The following is an 18,843-nucleotide window of genomic DNA, read 5'->3' as shown; positions in this document are numbered from 1 at the left end:
AGGTACAGAGGTTACACAGACAGGAAGAGTACCTGAAACTCTGCCTAGTGCTCTTCTGCTGCTGCTGGAACCTAGGTAGTACCTATGACTAACACTGGACACTAATGCCACTGCAACTGCTGTCGCTGCCCCTCTTGGAAACTAGAAGTAGCTGCTGCCTCTGCTGCTACCTATCAACACAATGTGAATTTCCAATCACAACCTAAGTAAGAGTGTGTCTGATGGGCACTGCATAAACCGTGTAACCACAACTTGAGCTATGGAGGCTGGGAATGCAAATATTTTACATTTACAAGTCTTCTAAAGAGGCAGCCTTAGCCTCTGCAGGAAAGGGAGTCTCTAAGCATAGGAAGGGGTTCTGCTGCTGGGATGCAAAAACAATGACAAATAATAAGTAGGGGAAGTTCTTGCTTATGTATTTCCTTTCTGAAAAACATTTCTTCTCAACATTTCTATCTTCTTTTTTGTTTCCAAAGGAATCATAGGGTCACATGATACATTTTGAAATTATTAAGTAGACTTCAGATTTTCATTAGGGTAGCTTAAAATCAATGAGATAACTTGAAAAACAGTTACATTTTATGATACGCAGTATTTCCATCTAGGAATACAGCATGGCTCAATTGATTCACATATTCTTTTATATTTTATAACAAAGTTCGCATATATCTTCATGTGAAGATAAATTTACTAAATTTATTCCAAGGTAATTTTTGTGTTTCAAATGAAGTATTTTATTGTTTGTAAACTGGCTTTTGCTAAAATGTAGAAAGTTATTGATTTGTAAAATTGTTTTATTGAAAAATAATATACATTTAGACAAGGGTACACATCACATGAATTTTCACAAATTGAATATGCCCTTATAATCAGCAACTAGGCCAAGAAACAAAAAATTACCAAGCTTGACACCAAAGGCAAAATGTCAGCATAATTATCTTGAGCTTTATCCTTGTTGGTTTTATGTACTAATAATTCATTTCTTTAGAGCCAAGTAGTACTTCATTGTATGTATATATCACAATACATTTATTTATTCATCTGTTAATGGACATTTGAATTGTTTCTAATTTTTGATTGTTACAGATGAAGCTGTTATGAACATTATGTATAAGTCTTTGTATGGACATGTGCTTTCATCTCTGTAGGATAAATACTCTGTTCTAAAAACTTACCTCTGATAACCTTCTCCATCTTCGTAACTCAGGGAAACTACACATTGAGTCTGCCTTCTTGTGCTCTGTCATGGAAAAATCTTTCTAGGTTGGAGCAAACGAAGGGCTTACCTCCATGTTTCTCATCATTCTGGGATCACGGTCTTTAAATTGCTAAATGTCCAAATTCTTGAAAACTGTTGCTTAGTGAATTTTTTCCAGTTGTTTGTGTCTGCTAGGAGGGTAAATGTTACTCCATCATAACTTGAAGCTGAAGTCCTAGTAGATTTTCTTTTTTAAAATAAATAGCTTTACTGAGAGATACTACACAGGCTATAAAGTTTCGTAAAGTGCAGAATAATCATTCTGTAGGTTGCCATTTCATTTTATGAATAGTTTCCTTTGCTGTGCAGAATCTTTTCAGTTGTATGTAGTCTCACTTGTTTATTTTTCTTTGGTTGCTTTTGGTATCAGATTCAAAAAATTATCACCAAGACCTGTGTCAAGTAGTTTACTATATTTCCTTCTAAAAGTTTTATGGTTTTAGATCTTACATTCAAGTCTTTGATCCATTTTGAGTTAATTTTTGTGTCTGATGTAGGATAATGGTGCAGTTTCATTCTTTTGCATGTGGCTGTCCAGTGTTTCCAATACTATTTATTGATGACATTGTTTTTTCTCCATTGTATATTCTTGGCTTTTTGGTCATAAATTAATTGACCATATCTGTAAGAGTTTATTTCTAGGCTCTCTATTCTGTCCTATTAATCTATGTTTTCATGCCACTAACATACCCTTGATTACTATAGTCTCGTAATATAGTTTGAAATCCAGAAGCATAATGCTTGCAGCTTTATTCTTCTTTTTGAAAATTGCTTTGGATATTTGGGGTCTTTTGTGGTTGCATACAAATTTAGGATTGTTTGTCCTATTTCTGTGAAAAATGCCATTGGATTTTTGATAAGGGTTGTGTTGAATCTGTAGATAGCTTTTCGTACTGTAGACATTTTAACAATATTAATTCTTCCAATCCATGAGCATGGAATATCTTTTTATTTATTTTGCCTTCTAATTTCTTTTATTAATGTCATAATTTTCAGTGTACAAGTCTTTCACTGTTTTGGTTAAATTTTTGCTAGATATTTTATTCTTTTTGATGCAATTGTAAACGGGATTGTTTTCTCAGTTCTTTCTTATCATTATTATTAGTGTATTTTATATACTGATTTTGTGTGTTAGTTCTAACATTTTACTGAATTTGTGTGTTAGTTCTAAGTTTTCTGGTGTCTCTATCATTTTCTATATATATGATATCATATATAGAGAGAAACTTTACTGAACGTGTGTGTTAGTTCTAACAATTTTCTCATGTCTCTATGGTTTTATATATATATATGATAAAGTAAATAATGACAGCTTTACTTCATTCTTTTTAGGATTAGGATGCCTTTTATTCTTTTATTTCTTTTCCTTTCCTTGGCTAGGACTTCCAGTACTAAGTTGAGTAAAAATGGTAAGTGGGCATCCTTATCTTGTTCTGATCTTAGAGGGAAAACTTTCACCTTTTCACCATTAAGCATAATTTAACAATAGGCTTGTCATATATGGCCTTTATTATGTTGATGTGCATTCTCTCATACCCACTTGGTTGAGAGTTTTTATCATAAATGAAAGTTGATCAACATAGTCTTATATTTTTTCTTTGTACATTTGTTTTAAATTAGATAAGAGAAAAGTGTTACAAACAAAAATACATTCATACAACAGAGTAAATGTATTTCATTTTATAGCTGTTTTTTATTTCTTGGGTCAATCAAATCTTCTAGTATCCTTTAATTTCAGCCTGGTGTACTCTTTTTAGTATCTAATAGGGCAGGTCTCTTAACAAAGGATTCTCTCAATTTTTGTTATCTACAAATGTTTTAATTTCACCATCTTATTTTGGAGGATAGTTTTGTTAGACATAGAATTCTTTCTTGGTTAACAGCCTATTTCTTTCAGCAGTTTCAATAGATCATTCCAGTGTTTCTGGCCTCAATAGTTTCTAATGAGACATGTTCTGTTAATCTTATGAGGATTTCCTTGTACATGATGAGTCAAAAGTGACCTTTAATGCTGTCAACATCCACTCTTTTTCTTGACTTTTGACAGTTTGACCATTATGTTTCTAGGTATGATACTCTATGAATTTATCCCAGTTAATGTTTATTTAGTTTTCTTGGATTTCAGATAAATGATTTTCCTTACACTTTGGAAGTTTTTGGCCATTATTTCTTCAACTATTTTTTTCTACCCAATCCTCTCCTTTTTCTTCTGGGACTCCCATTATACATAGTTTGGTAAGCTTTTTGGTGTCCAAGTGTCTTTGAGACTGTATTATTCTTTATTATTTTTTTTCAGGGAGTAGCCAGACAGGTCAAATAGTGACAATTCCCTGGGAATGGAGTTTTGGGGGAGCCCCAAATCCACTTTGAATCATCCAACAGCTGCTAGGCTGTTGGTTTTCACAGTTGCCATAAAATTGTGAGGCTGTTGGCTTTCAAGGCTACCATGAAGCCAAGGAGTTTATGGAAAGGAACGGAAATGGAATTTAGGCATGTTAAAAATGACATAAGGATCATGGTTCTTGCTGAGATTCAACCTCTTTGTTTGAAAAAAATGTCTTCTTTGGATTGCTTCAAGCTTTTAGTTGATTTTCAGAGTTTTGAAAGAGTTTAATTCAATAGTTTTTGCCAGTATTCTTGTTTTAACAGCTTCTGCTATTCCAGTAGTTGAGTTCCTGGCATGGGTTTTCAAAAGCAGCATTTTTATAGGCTTTATGGGTTTTTCCAAATCACTATTCCTATCATTTGCAAACAATGCTGATTAGATTTTCTTTCTAATGTTTATATTACATATTTATTTAATTTTTTTAATTGCTATAGATTCTAGAAAGTGTGAATAATTACAGTCCCAGGTAGCAGTTTCAACTCATTACAGAATCTGATGTCTTTACCTTAAGCATTTATTCCCTCTCCCCAAAAAATATGTACATAGGAAATAGCCTTCTATATTTAGTTTCCTATTTTTTCAAAACAGAAACATGATACTTTAAGATGATTAAATGACTATGGCTAATTTTATTATAGAACAAATTTCTCCTTGGATCTGATAATCTAAAAAATTATATCATCAATGAAAATTGAGCCATACTTTTATTCCTGAGATTAGGGATACCCCATTTGATTATGATATATTCCTTTTAACATTGCACCAAAATCATATTTTAACATTTTTGATATTTAAGTTTTTTTTTTTTTCATTTGTGAATTTGGCTAACAGTTTAATGTTATCTATATCATTCTGTGCTTTTTTTTTTTTTTTTCAGATTTTAATCTTTCTAAATTTCCTTCTCCTTTATGTTATTGGAGAATTTGACTTATTTACCTTTACTTTTATAACCCATATGTTTTGTTTGAATTTTTGCTATGTTTATGCTTTACATTATTTTACTAAGTTATCTCTTTTCCCCTATGAAGGTTCTTTCTACATATTTTATTTCTTCCTTACCTTTGTATAAAATCAACTGCCTCTTTTTCATTCTCTCATAGAGTATTTAAATATTTTCAAGTACCTATTTAAATATACACGTTTTTACCCTGATTGTGAACTTTAATACGTAAAGTACACATCAGGAATGAAAAGCTATCAGGATGTATTTATTTCTGGACATAATCTTATATATTTGTGCTTTATCTCCTGTTAACAATGATGTTTTAGATGTTTTACTATTTTGTTTTTTTCTTTAAACACTCACCAACATATTTATTTTTACATTTTTTGATCTTTCCTTAGATTCTCTTGTTTATTTTCTACCATTTTGAGAAGAAAGACTAATTTATTTATCCAAATTTGCTTTGGTTTATTTATCAAAGAATTTATTGTAATTTTGACTGAATTTCATATTCAGGATTAATTGTACTAATTGCCATAAATTAATGCATAGCCAATAATTTTATATCTGATCAGCCAATAAACATTGGTAAAATACAGGAAGTGTGTTTGGTTAGTTCAGGTTTATGAACAAAATACTTCTTTTTTCTGAGTTTACATTTTTCAATCCATTTCACACACACTTACTCACATAGCTTTGTTATTTTTTAATTAATTTATTTATTAATTAAGTATTGGCTGCATTGGGTGTTCGTTGATGCCCATGAGCTTTCTCTAGTTGCAACAAGTGGGGGCTACTCTTCATTGTGGTGTGCAGGCTCCTCATTGTGGTGGCTTCTCTTGTTGTGGAGTATGGGCTCTAGGCATATGGGCTTCAGTAGTTGTGGCACACAGGCTCAATAGTTGTGGCTCATGGGCTTAGTTGCTCCATAGCATGTGAGATCTTCCTGGAACAGAGATCGTACCCATGTCCCCAGCATTGGCAGGCAGATTCTTAACCATTGTGCCACCTAGGAAGTCCCTGAACAAAACATTTTAAATGTTCACTCTCCTAAGCTCACTTTTAATAAAATTAACAATCTTCTCTGTGTTTTTTAGCATATCCATGACTTGACAAAATCACTTTTGATGCCAATGCTTCAATAAGCATAAAACTCTCTTACTAGTAGCTTCTAAAATTCTTAACAAGATTATTGTCTTATCTGGGTTTTTTATTATAATATTACTTATGGTACAAATTCCAGTTTAGCTTACATTGGCTGTGAATATATTACTTTTTCACTCCTGCAAATGCAATTAATAATGTTGATTTTGAGATTAACTTTAAACAAAACAATACTTTCTTCTTAAAATTGTCTTACCAAGTGTAGCTGACATAAATTATTATACTTCATTGAAACTGAGACTCCACTGACTTTAAAATGTACTATTATTTTCTGTACTTGAGAGAAAAACACTCTCAATTAAGCTGTGACACAATGCTGTATTTTTATTTAGGTTTTTTCTGTCATATCTACTGAAAGAGCTCTTCTATATTTACATAGACATTTATGATAAATCATAATCATGTTGTTATGTTATTTGCGTCTTGTGATGTAAAGCCTAAAATAAATTTCCAATATTGTGTGTGCCTTGACATTTGGAGAAAAGAAGGGCCTTGAATAGTCTAACTGCAAGTTTCCCTTCTCTGAACCTCTAGCCAAACAATCTTCCTATTATAGGGACCAGGCAGAGTTCCTGCTTATCTTCGAGTTCACTGTCAGCCCATGGATTGTTTCAAAAAAGCCAATCACATTCTCCCACAGGAACCAGGGAGCATCCTATTTTCTTGATACTACAAAGTCTGTTTCCTGAAATCCTTGATTGTTCACTTTGTTCCTAAATGCAATCCCTATGTGGTCCTGCATGGCAGAGTCCTCCTCCCCCAGGGTGTAAGTCTATATCACTAATATGCTGCTGTTGATTGCATCTGTCCAGTGTTGGGTGTTGTGTGTTTCATAACCCTATGGTAGGAATCTCTCCTGCATGAATTGGGAGAAGAGGATACCATTAAAACACCTCTGTACAGTAAGATTTTGTTTTCAATTCCAAATCATAGTGTGCTCTTTTGAAAGTGTTTTAAAGAGTAATTAAACTTTGCTTGTGTAGAACAAACAATAAACAAAATTCAACTGAGGCAGAAATAATACAAATGTCTATAACCAAGTTCATGTGAATATAGACAACGGTAAGGTCCCTATGACTACCACCTAGACAGAAGCAATTGCAAGAATAGCAATAACCAATATCTGAGATGTTAAAATGTAAAAAAATAATGTCAGCACTTAGTAATACTAAAAGTGCTTTGCAACTTCCAACATCAGTGTTTTTATTATGTTGGATCACTAAAGCTGTACCAAACTATAGCCATAAAATTGGCTGTATTTCTTATTGATCCAAAGCAGGGTCTGGCTAACTGCAACCTGTGGTCTATCTGGCCTGGTTTTGAATGACCAGTGAAGTAAGAATTATTTTCACTTCTTCAAAAGATTGTAAAAACAAATAAGCAAACAAATAACAGACAAATACATGACAGAGACCAAACATGGACAGCAAAGCCTAAAATATTTAATATCTGATTCTTTATAGAAAAATTTTGCTGGCTTCTATTCTAAAGTAATACAGATTTGATTGTACTAATCCCTAATAGGTATACTTTGCTAATGATTAACTGAAAAGTTTTCAAATATTCTTGATTTACTGCATCTTTTTTTAATTGGAGTATAATTGATTTATAATGTGTTAGTTCCAGGTGTACAGCAAAATGATTCAGTTTTACGTATATATTTATATTCTTATTTTCTATTCTTTTCCGTTATAGTTTACACTGCATCTTTTGAATCTCAATAATTTTCATGGTGTTTCTAGGCCCCCGAAAATCCCTAAAAGTTCTGCTTATTAGGTAGTTAGGTACAAACAACATAATAAATATTATTTCTTACTGATAGCAATTTGAAAAGTATGATACATATAAATTAAAAGAATTTTTTTTCATTTCATTTTTTAAATAACCACAGTTACTTATTAATAGATGTGTGTCTGTTAGACCTGTATAACTTCTTAAAGTCTGGAATGAGGGCTTCCTAGGTGGCACAGTGGTTGAGAATCCACCTGACAATGCAGAGGTCATGGGTTCGATCCCAGCTCCAGGAAGATCCCACATGCCGCGGAGCAACTAAGCTCGTGTGCCAAAAAAAAAAAAAAAAAAGTCAACTTAAAGTCTGGAATGAGAGTGGACATTATTGTTCTCATTTCCTGTTCTACAGTGATTTTTACACTTGCTTTTTAATACAGCATCCACAGAAAAAACTATCTTCACAAAGACATGTGATCAAAGGAATGTAGCACAATCTAATGATGAAATTGCAAACTACCTCTTACTTGTGGTATTTCACAATGTCAGACAGACATCTAGTATCATTGTGTTTGTCTAGAAAAGGTAAAATATACTGCTGTAACCCTGTGAGTTTGCTATGGCAACCTGTTATGCTCTGGCACACAGTTTGAGAACCTCAGGAACAGCCTTTATCATAAAAAAGTATATACTTTATGTCTGCTGTAAGAACAATTTTTAGGGGACTTCACTGGTGGCGTAGTGGTTAAGAATCCACCTGCCAATGCAGGGGACATGGGTTTGAGCCCTGGTCTGGGAAGATCCCACATGCCACGGAGCAACAAAGCCTGTGCACCACAACTACTGAGCCTGGGCTCTAGAGCCCACAAGCCACAGCTACTGAGTCCATGTGCCACAACTACTGAAGCCCACACACCTAGAGCCCATGCTCCACAATAAGAGAAGACACTGCAATAAGAAGCCCGCACACCACAATGAAGAGCAGCCCCCACTTGCCTCAAGTAGAGAAAACCCGTGCACAACAACAAAAACCCAAGCAGCCAAAATAAAAAAAATAAAATTAAAATAATAAATAAAAAAAGAACAATTTTTAATGTCTGCACTGTTTACTTTTTATCACACTATATGTAAGTAAATACGACAATAATAGAAGTCTGTTATTAACAACAATAGCTAATACTTAGCTAGCTTTACTGTATGTCAGGAGAATTGATATCTGAACAGTTTTGAGTCTTCCAATACATAAATGTGGTTTATTTCTCAATTTATTTAGCTCCCCTTAATTTCTTTTAGCAAAGTTTTATAATATTCAGTCAATCAACTTTGTACATATTTTAAAAAATTTGTCCCAATTATTTCATGATTTTTGTTGCTATAGTGTATGGTATTTTTAAAATTTCATTTAAATTATTTGTTGACAGTATAAAAATACACAATAAATTTTGTATATTCACCTCTTTGCTAAACTCATCTTTAGTTGTAATACTTTTATTGTAGATTATTTAAAATTTTCTACCTAAGTTATTTTGTCTTCTATAAATAATTTTACTTCTTCCTTTACAAACTGTTAGCCTTTTATTTCTTGCCTTACTGCACTGGTTAAAACTTCTAGAAAAATGTAGTGAGCAGACATTCTTGGCTTATTCCATATTTTAGGGAAGTATGTTATTCAGGGGTTTTTCATAAATGTCCATAATCATGGCTGTTGAATTTTTTCAGATATTCTTTTTTTCTATCTATTGAGAAAATCGCATGTGTTTTCTTCTTCATTCTGTTAATATGATAAATTACACTGATATTTGAGTAATAAACCAATTGCCTTCTTAGAATAAAGTATGTTTGATCATAATACATTATTCTTTTTATACATAGCTGGATTAGATTATTAACAGTTAAAAAAATTTATTTTTGCTTTTGTGTTCTTGAGAGAGGTCACTCTGAGCTTTCATTTCCTGTGATATCTTTGTCTGATTTTAGATCAAAATTATTCTGTTCTCATAAAGTGAATAGAGAAGTATCTGTCTCTCATCTGTTTTCTGAAGGAGTTTGTATAGGATTGGTCTTATTTCTTCTTTGAACGTTTGATGGGATTCATCAGTGATATCATGTGAGTCACCTAAAATTCTAAGGATAGATACATGCATAGATTATAAATTCAATTTCTTTAGTAGTTATAGGACTACTGAGCTTTGCTTTTTCTTCTTGTATCAATTTTGGTAATGTTTATCTTTCACGGAATTTGTCCACTTCATTTGAGTTTTCAGGTTTATTGGCATAAAATTTTTTATAATAATCCCTAATTGCCCTCTTTATGTCTACAAGACCTATAGTGCTGAAATCTATTTGATTCCTGATATTGGTAATTTGTATCTTCTCTTTTTTTCCTTGATCAGTTTAGCTAGAAGTTTATCAATTTTATTGATCATTTCAATAAAATAGCTTTTAGCTTTATAGATTTCTTATTGTTTGTCCATTTTAATTTTTATTTATTTCTATTTATTGCTTTTTATTTTTCTACTTACTTGGGTTTAATTGATATTTATTTTTCTAGCTTCTTAAGATGAAGACCTAAGATTATTAATTTTATAATTATTATTTTCTAATATAAATTTAAATTTAACTGTGTCTAACACATTTTTATATACTACGTTTTCATTATCATATAGAAGGGCTACAAAATAAAAGAAACAAAAGACCCTGATATGAAAAGAGAAATAGAAAAATCTGTAAGCTATAGCTATGTTATTATTTGTGTTTGTATAATGCATGTTTTCCTATTTTTTTACCTTTAAACTTGTTTCATTAAATTAAAAGTGAATTTCTTAAAGATAGCATATAGTTGATCTCACATTTTTATTCAGTCTGAGAGTCCGAAAGTCTGACTTTTAACTGGAATATTTAGTTTATTTAATGTTATTGTTGATAGATTTAATGTACCATCTTGATATACAAACTGTCATTTTATTTCTTCTTCAATTTTATTGTCTTTTTTGATTAGCTAATATTTTTTAGTGTTCCATTTAATCTCCAATACTGGGTTGTTAACTATACCTACTTACTTTAAAATGTTACTCATTTACAATATGTATTTTCAACTTTATTGTCTTTTTTCAAATAATGTCATTCCAATTCACATATAATTTGGGAACTTTACAATAATACACTTTAATTTTATCTCCACTGCTTTCATATACAACCAATTTTTAAGGAATAAAATTTTTTGAGGAATTTAATAGTTGAGAAAAAGTAAATTACATTTCTCACATATTTCTGATGCTCTTCATTTCTTTGTTTGGACATCAGAAAATGAAATGCAAACCACAGACCAAATGAATTTCTTTTCAATGTATATATATATGACAAGGAAGTGGGACCCTTAATAGATAAAATTCTTGTAAATTAATAACAAGGTAAAACAAATAAAAATGGGCAAAAGATTTGAACTGACACTTTACAAAGAAGGTCTTGAATGGCTAACATGCATATTGAAAGATGCTCAACATCATTAGTCACCAGAATATCCAGATGAAACTGTAATAGGATACTGTCAATACACAGGCTCCAGATAGCCTCTAGAATGGTTGTAAAGAAAACTGGGGAGAGCCCCTCGCGGGGGCGCCCGAGCCGCCTCTGCCCGCCGGACCCGCCCGCCGCTCTGCTGGAAGTGCTCTCTGGGACCGCCGCGCCGCGCGAAGATGGCGCAGGAGGCCGGCGGCATGGAAGATGGGCAGCTTTCTGACTCGGATTCCGACATGACGGTGGCACCCAGCGACAGGCCGCCGCAGGTGCCGAAAGCACTAGGTGGGGACTGCAGTGAGGCCCTTCCAGGGTACTGCAACGGTGTGTGCTCCAGTATTACATCATCGGCCTGTTAAAAGTGTGGATTCAAGTGAAGAGAGTTTTTCGGATTCAGATGATGATAGCTCTCTCTGGAAACGCAAAAGACAGAAATGTTTTAACACTGCTCCCAAACCAGAGCCTTTTCAGTTTGGCCAGAGCAGCCAGAACTCGTCTATTGCTGGTGGGAAGAAGGTTAACAACATATGGGGTGCTGTGCTGCAGGAACAGAATCAAGATGCAGTGGCCACTGAACTTGGTATCTTGGGAATGGAGGGCACTATTGATAGAAGCAGACAGTCCGACACCTACAATTGCTTGCTTGCTAAGAAACTTAAGAGGGAATCTCAAGAACATACAAAAGAATTAGACAGAGCTAGATGAATATATGCATGATGGCAAAAAACATGGAATCAAAGGAGGAGGAGAATGGGCAATGTCTTCTCAAAAGGAAACGATCTGTCAAAGACAGACTAGGAGACAGACTAGAAATGAACTATAAAGGCCGATATGAGATCACAGAGGACGATTCTCAAGAGAAAGTGGCTGATGAAATTTCTTTCAGATTACAGGAACCAAAGAAAGATTTGATAGCCCGAGTAGTGAGGATAATTGGGAACAAAAAAGCAATTGAGCTTCTAGTGGAAACTGCTGAAGTTGAACAAAATGGTGGCCTTTTTATAATGAATGGTAGTCGAAGAAGAACACCAGGTGGAGTTTTCTTGAATCTCCTGAAAAACACTCCTAGTATCAGTGAGGAATAAATTAAGGACATTTTCTACATTGAAAATCAAAAGGAATATGAAAATAAAAAGGCTGCTAGGAAGAGAAGAACACAGGTGTTGGGGAAAAAGATGAAACAGGCTATTAAAAGCCTGAATTTTCAAGAAGATGATGATATATCACGAGAGACTTTTGCAAGTGACACAAATGAGGCCCTGGCCTCTCTTGATGAATCACAGAAAGGACATGGAGAAACAAAGTTGGTTGCAGAGGAAGCCATTGAGGTTGATTTGGACATCTTTTGGTATATTTTGAGGAATAAGCCTCTCTAAGATAACATTGTGATAAACCATTTCTACTGAGATTGTTTTATTTTACTTTGCACTGATAAACACAAAAATGTGGAGAAAATTGTTGTCTTGTTTTAAATAAAGTTGAGTATGTGGGAGATGAATGTGATAAGAACATTTAAAACTTTCTCATGTCTGACAAAATATTTAAAAGTATATAGCAGAGGATTTAATTTCTGTCTGTTGCATGTGCTAATTTTTACTAGCTGATAATCAGTTTGTCCAGGTCAATATAACATGGCACTCAAAAGTTTATTTTCTTTTTCTGATTTATCTTTGCACTGAATTATGATTGGTTTCACAACATTCCATTAAAAGATCCTAAGACAAATTGTTAAGCTATTACAAATGCATTCAAATTTAGTTTTTCTGTGTTCTAAGAACTCTTAGGCAGTTTTAATGATAGACAAAAAATAGGTTTATACTAGTGGCTCTTCCCACTTACTTGTTTGTCCAGAAGTAAATAAACATCAGAAGCTTTTCAAAGTATCTGTTCTTAACTTTATCTTTGTTTTGACCTTGGGCATATATTAAATACTGAATATGATCCGTACCTGCATAGTTACCATAACATTTAGAAAATTCCCAGTGGCAGCCTGCCTAAGACTTTTACCTTATGTTAAGGAGTTAGGTATTAAAAATGTTTCATCTGCATGATGTTTAAAATGATTCATTTTTATTTAAGGAAATAAAGTTAGTTTACTTAAGATGTTCCAAGAGTTGACTAGAGTTTACAAAATAGGTTAAGCAAAAATATGTAGGAAGCAGTTATTAACTGTTCTTTGCAGCAGTGTACTTGAAGTGATTCAGTAGTTTCTGAAATACATGATCATTGAAGTTGGAGCTAAGTATCTAAGCAGGGAAAGAAGAGGAAAATGGTAATGGGTTACTTTTTATTCATAAAGAATGCAAAAATAAAATTGGAATTCTGGCAGTCCTTAAAAAAAAAAAAAGAAAACTGGGGAGAAAAGGGAACTCTCCTGCACTGTTGGTGGGAATGTAAGTTGATGCAGCCACTATGCAGAACAGTTTGGAGGTTCCTTAAGAAACTAAAAATAGAACTACCATATGATCCAGTAATCTCACTACTGGACATATACCCAGAGAAAACCAGGATCCAAAAAGCAACATGTACCATAATGTTCATTGCAGCACTATTTACAATAACCAGGACATGGAAGCAACCTAAATGCCCATCAACAAATGAATGGATAAAGAAGATGTGGTATATATACACAATGGAATATTACTCAGTTATAAAAAGGAATGAAATGGAGCTATATGTAATGAGGTGGATAGACCTAGAGTCTGTCATACAGAGTGAAGTAAGCCAGAAAGATAAAAACAAATACTGTATGCTAACTCATATATACAGAATCTAAAAAAAAAAAAAAAAAAAAGGTACTGATGAACCCAGTGACAGGGCAAGAATAAGGATGCAGATGCAGAGAATGGACTGGAGGACACGGGGTTGGGGGGGCAGGGGGCAAAGTGGAAGCTGGGACAAAGTGAGAGAGTAGCATAGACATATATATACTATCAATTGTAAAATAGATAGCTAGTGGGAAGTCGCTGTATAATAAAGGGAGATCAACCTGAAGATGGGTGATGCCTTAGAGGGCCGGGACAGGGAGGGTGGCGGGGAGTTGCGGGAGGGCGGGGGTGTGGGAATATGTATATAAATATAGCTGATTCACTTTGGTGTACCTCATAAGCTGGTACAAGAGTTTAATGCAATTATATTCCAATAAAGAGCTAAAAAAAAAAAGAAAAAAGAAAACTGGAAATACCAAGTATAGGTGAGTTTGTGGAAAACTGTCACTTACACTTTGCTGGTGGAAGTGTAAAGAGGTGGTAACACTTGGAATAATTTTTGGAAATTTCTCATAAAATGAAACATTTTGAGGATAATCATAAAATCCAGCAATTTTACTGTTAGGTGTTTATCCCAGATAAATAAAAATATATGTCCATACTTGGTCGTGAACAGAAATGTTCACAGCATTTTTGTTAATAATAGCTTCAAACTTAAAAGTCAAATATATATCAACAGGTGAAAGAATAAACAAGTTACGGTGCATAATGCATTGGAATTCTACTTACCAATAAGAAGAAACAGTCTACCAATACAGGTACTAACATGGGTGACTCAAAACATTTCACTAAGTGAAAGAAGGCAGATGTATAATACATACATACTATATGATTCCATTGATATGTTCTATATAAAGCAAAGCTTGTTATTAACAGAAATCAGATCACTAATTATCTGGACTGAGGTAGAGAGATCACCAGCAAAGGGGCAAGGAGACTTCTTAGTGTAAGGAAACATGCCCTGTCTTGATTATGATGGTAGTTACATCGGTATATACATTTTTCCCAAGTCATTGATCAATTAAATTAAAGTAGTAAGTTATAACTCAATAACATTGACCTAAAAAACAAAGAATAGAAGTTTGCTCTTTAAAGGACCACCAAGGGCTGGTCATTTTAGGAGGAGAGTATTTTAATAACTTTATTTCTTCTTTGAAAATCAGTATATTTTTAGTTTGTTTTCTGGAGTCTGAGTATATTATATATTTTTAAAATATTTTCCATTTCATTCATATTTTCTTATTTATTTGCATAGAAAGCAAAGTTGTCTTCCTTGTATATTTTTCTCTTTTTCTGTGGTTATTTTCCATCTTTTCAATTCTACTTTAGGTAACTTTTTGTTCTGCCTTTTTTTTTTTTTACTAGATTTAGATGGTTATTTACTTTCTTACAGAACCATCTTTCTTTGTATTTATTAATTTTACTCTATTTTCTAGTTTATTTTGCTTTTATCTATCAGTTTTTCCTTTTGTTTTCCTGTAATAGATTATGTTTCTCCTTTTGTACTTCTGTATTTATATGCTTAATTTATTTATTTTCTTTATTTTTCCTTAATAAGGCTATAATTTTTTTCTGAGCTATACTTTAACTGCAGGCTACAGACTTTCCTATATATCATCATATTATTTTTGGAAAATGTGAAATATTTGCTTTATTATATTATTGACCGACAAGATATTTAAGACAGAATAATTTTTATTTACAAGCAATAAGAGCTCTTTGTTGTCTGGTTTTCTTTGTAGTTTCCAGTGTATTACTTGAATCCCTTTTTTTTCCTTCTAGGATCTTTTTGAAGAGATTTTGCCATCTAATCCTTAGAAGAGGCTGGAGCAGTTTTGGGGAAACCTTGAAAATATCAATGACATTGACAGTAATATTCTGGCATTAATTTAGGGTCCCCTTCATTCTCATTCAGACTTTTTCAGAAAAAAAAACAAGGCATGTGAAACACAATGTTTAAAAAGATAGACTCAAATGGAGGTTACTAAATGTCATGAAAGTTGATCTAAAGTCAATTAATTCAAAAAAATGTTTCAAGACATTAGCTAAGGCAATGGAAGAATATCTTTAGAATAAGTAAAGGAGATAACTTTCAATGGTGAGCACTTTGAAAGCAATAACATTAACGTGGATCTGCAGACTGCATTGTTTTAAAAAACATAGTGTATCAGTACAATCTTGTTCAAAATACACCACATTTGGAGTTAGCTAGCTGTGTTGGCATCCTGCCTTAATCAGTCACGAATTGTGTGATCTTAAGCAAGGTTTTTAACTTCACCGAGACTCAGTTCTGTCATAGTTAAACATATCATAATACTGTCTTTCACAAAGCCATGATATGAGGACTATAAATATAATGACAGCACAAAACCTGTCACCATCCTTCAAATGGTAGTTATTTCTGTTTGTGCTTTTATCAAAAGAACCGGATAAGAGCGGAAGTACAAGAATTCTTATCCCACTCATTATACTGTACTATTTTCAATTCTGTGAATCACTAGGATGCAGGAAATAAGATTTGTTCATCTTCCATAGAACCTAGATATATGGCGAATATGGAAGAGTTATTTAATAAATTTATTCATTCCCCGTTATCTTATAGAGCACTTACTATGCTCATAGAAACATAAAAGGATAAGTTGGGAGTGCTTAGAATTTGTCTTTGTGTGTCATGGAAATATTTGACCACTAGGAGGCAGCAAACACATAGGGAAGGACGCTGGCTTTCTTTTGCAGCCCTTAGCTGGTCTGTGTAAGCATAACCAGCGTGTCAGCTTCCCAACTGCTGGTAACAGCGAGAGTTACTTCCTAATTGTCACCATAAGTGCATTTCATAGCTGATGTTTAATGAAGCAAAGCCATAGGTTCCTCCTTGACCATCTCAACAGGGTTCTTAGAGTGATACTTTGGGAATTTCATTTTTTTTTAAGTGAAAAATATTACTAAATGAATAATTACTTTAAAAGTGCTCCCATTGCACCTGGTACTACCTCTATTTCAGTTCAAATCAGCTTGTCCTCTGTCTGTTTCTGTAGCTGTGTCATGAGCCCCTGGTGAAGATATATTTTTTTTTACCTTTAGCATATTTAAATTTATACATTATCATCCTTATTCAAATTTATTTATGATATTCTATAAGGGTATTTGTTTTAACCAATGAGAACACAGATTGTAGAACTAGCTGTGATTTTTCTAAATTTTAAGCTCTTTTATTTTGGAATAATTTCAGGTTTATAGAAAAGTTATAAAAATATTACCAAGAATCCCCAACTATTCTCCTGATGAGGATACTTTCTCTCTCTCTGTAACCTTGGTGGCTAGTACCATTCCTCATAGTTGAGAGTAAAGGATTCAATAATAATTACTCCAGAGATGATTTTACTTCTAAAATGTATTGTGTAGGATGGTTTTAAGCATATATCAGTGTCCAGATGCAACTTTCTGTACCTAGTCACTGTCCAGAGAAACCCAACATCTGAGAGTTACCTTTGTTTGCCCTAGGTTTTAAACCAAGTTGTGTCTTATTACCACTGCAAAGCTCCTTTCATACCTGCCTGTTTGCATTTCATTCCCAATTCTCAAAGGATTTTCATGTATTTACTCTTTACTGCAATCTTTATGAATAGATGAAACAGGCATTACTGTGTCAACTGGACAGATTTTGCAGATCATTAAAGTGACAATTAGGGAGATTAACTACATGGGAACTAAATCAGTGTAGGAATTTGTACTGAAGAGATTGACTCCCAGTTTGCTGTTCTTTCTTCTCTACCTTGTTGCTTTTACCTCAGTAGAAATAAAATGATGCTGTCCTGTAAATACATCTTAATGAGAGGAATGAATTAGCCTCTAAGGCTTTGAGCAGCATTTAATCTGCAGGCCAGACATTTGAAGACAATCTCTCTTACTTACAGTTTTCAGTAAAATGGCTCAGATAGTCCTGGCAAGAACTATCCCCTATAAATAACCTTTTGTAACCAAGTCCAAGCTCACTCTGTTCACTGCATGACAGGATAATGAATCAGAAACAAGGTATTGAGGCAAGGAACACGACTGTATTTGGAAAGCTGGCAGATCGAGAAGATGGCAGACTAGTGTCTTCTAAGAACCATTTTATTGGGGTCTGGATGCCAGTTTCTTTTATAGAATTAGAGAGGGAGAGACAGGGAACTAAAGTAAAAACGGTTATCAGTCTTGCAAAGCATCTAGAATGACTAGCCTTGGGGAAGGGATGTGTTAGTTTCACGGGTGGGTAGAGCTCCCTGAGGCAGGTGATTGTGTGATTAAAGTCAAAGAAACATGGAGTCCAATTTAGCTTTTCCCTGTTACACTTTTAGGGCTTAGAGATATAAAGAATTTCTCTTCATCCAATAGACACGTATACCCTTTGTAACAGTATGGTCCCTTTGATCACAAGTGACAGAAAACCCAGCCTACCCTGCGTTACACACCAATGGGATTATATCGCTTTCTGACTAAAGGTACAAACGTGGGTCTGACTTCAGAAGAGACTTAATCTGGACACTCCAATCGTGCTTTTAAGATTCTGTTTTCTCTCTCTCTTTTTCCTGCCTTCTGCAGTGTCGGTGTCCGCCTCAGGCTCTGTGTGTCCCTGCTCCTGTTCCAATCTCCTTGTCCCCAAACAGCCCCACGAGCAAAATGACTGCTGTGATTCCAGACCACAGACTACACCATCTAAAGATAGAGGGACATCCTCTTCCAGAAGATCCCAAGCAAATCCTGGGATTTATCTTTGGCCTGAATAGAATATTATGACTATTCCTCTAACCACACAGAGAAGGAGATGGGATTCTCTGATTGGCTTTAACTAACCAGGGGCCATTCCTGTAGCTGGAAAGGAGCTGATCTTCCCATCTCCCAGGCCAGAGAACAGGGACAGCATGGATTCTCCAAAGTCTTTGGGCAGAAGACGAGGGAAGAGGATTTTGGGTGGCAATCAGCAAACTATCCTCCCTTCACTGTGCCCTTGGTGTTAGCCTTCTTCAATTTATTGTTTCATCAATTATTACTTCCTCATAATTCCCCTCAGCTGTCTCCTCTCTTTGAATTGGAATATTTG

At 34.0% G+C, this 18,843-nt stretch overlaps 1 pseudogene; it reads left to right on the top strand.

Moving 5' to 3' along the window:
* The first annotated feature begins 11,174 nt into the window (after positions 1 to 11,174).
* LOC130844354 (phosphorylated adapter RNA export protein-like) lies at positions 11,175 to 12,371 on the top strand (annotated as a pseudogene).
* Positions 12,372 to 18,843: the final 6,472 nt, after the last annotated feature.

The sequence above is a fragment of the Hippopotamus amphibius genome, chromosome 2 (genome assembly GCF_030028045.1).
Source record: "Hippopotamus amphibius kiboko isolate mHipAmp2 chromosome 2, mHipAmp2.hap2, whole genome shotgun sequence".
Classification (NCBI taxonomy): domain Eukaryota; kingdom Metazoa; phylum Chordata; class Mammalia; order Artiodactyla; family Hippopotamidae; genus Hippopotamus; species Hippopotamus amphibius.
Note: the sequence above shows the minus strand (reverse complement) of the source record. Positions and strands in the feature narration are given on the sequence as shown.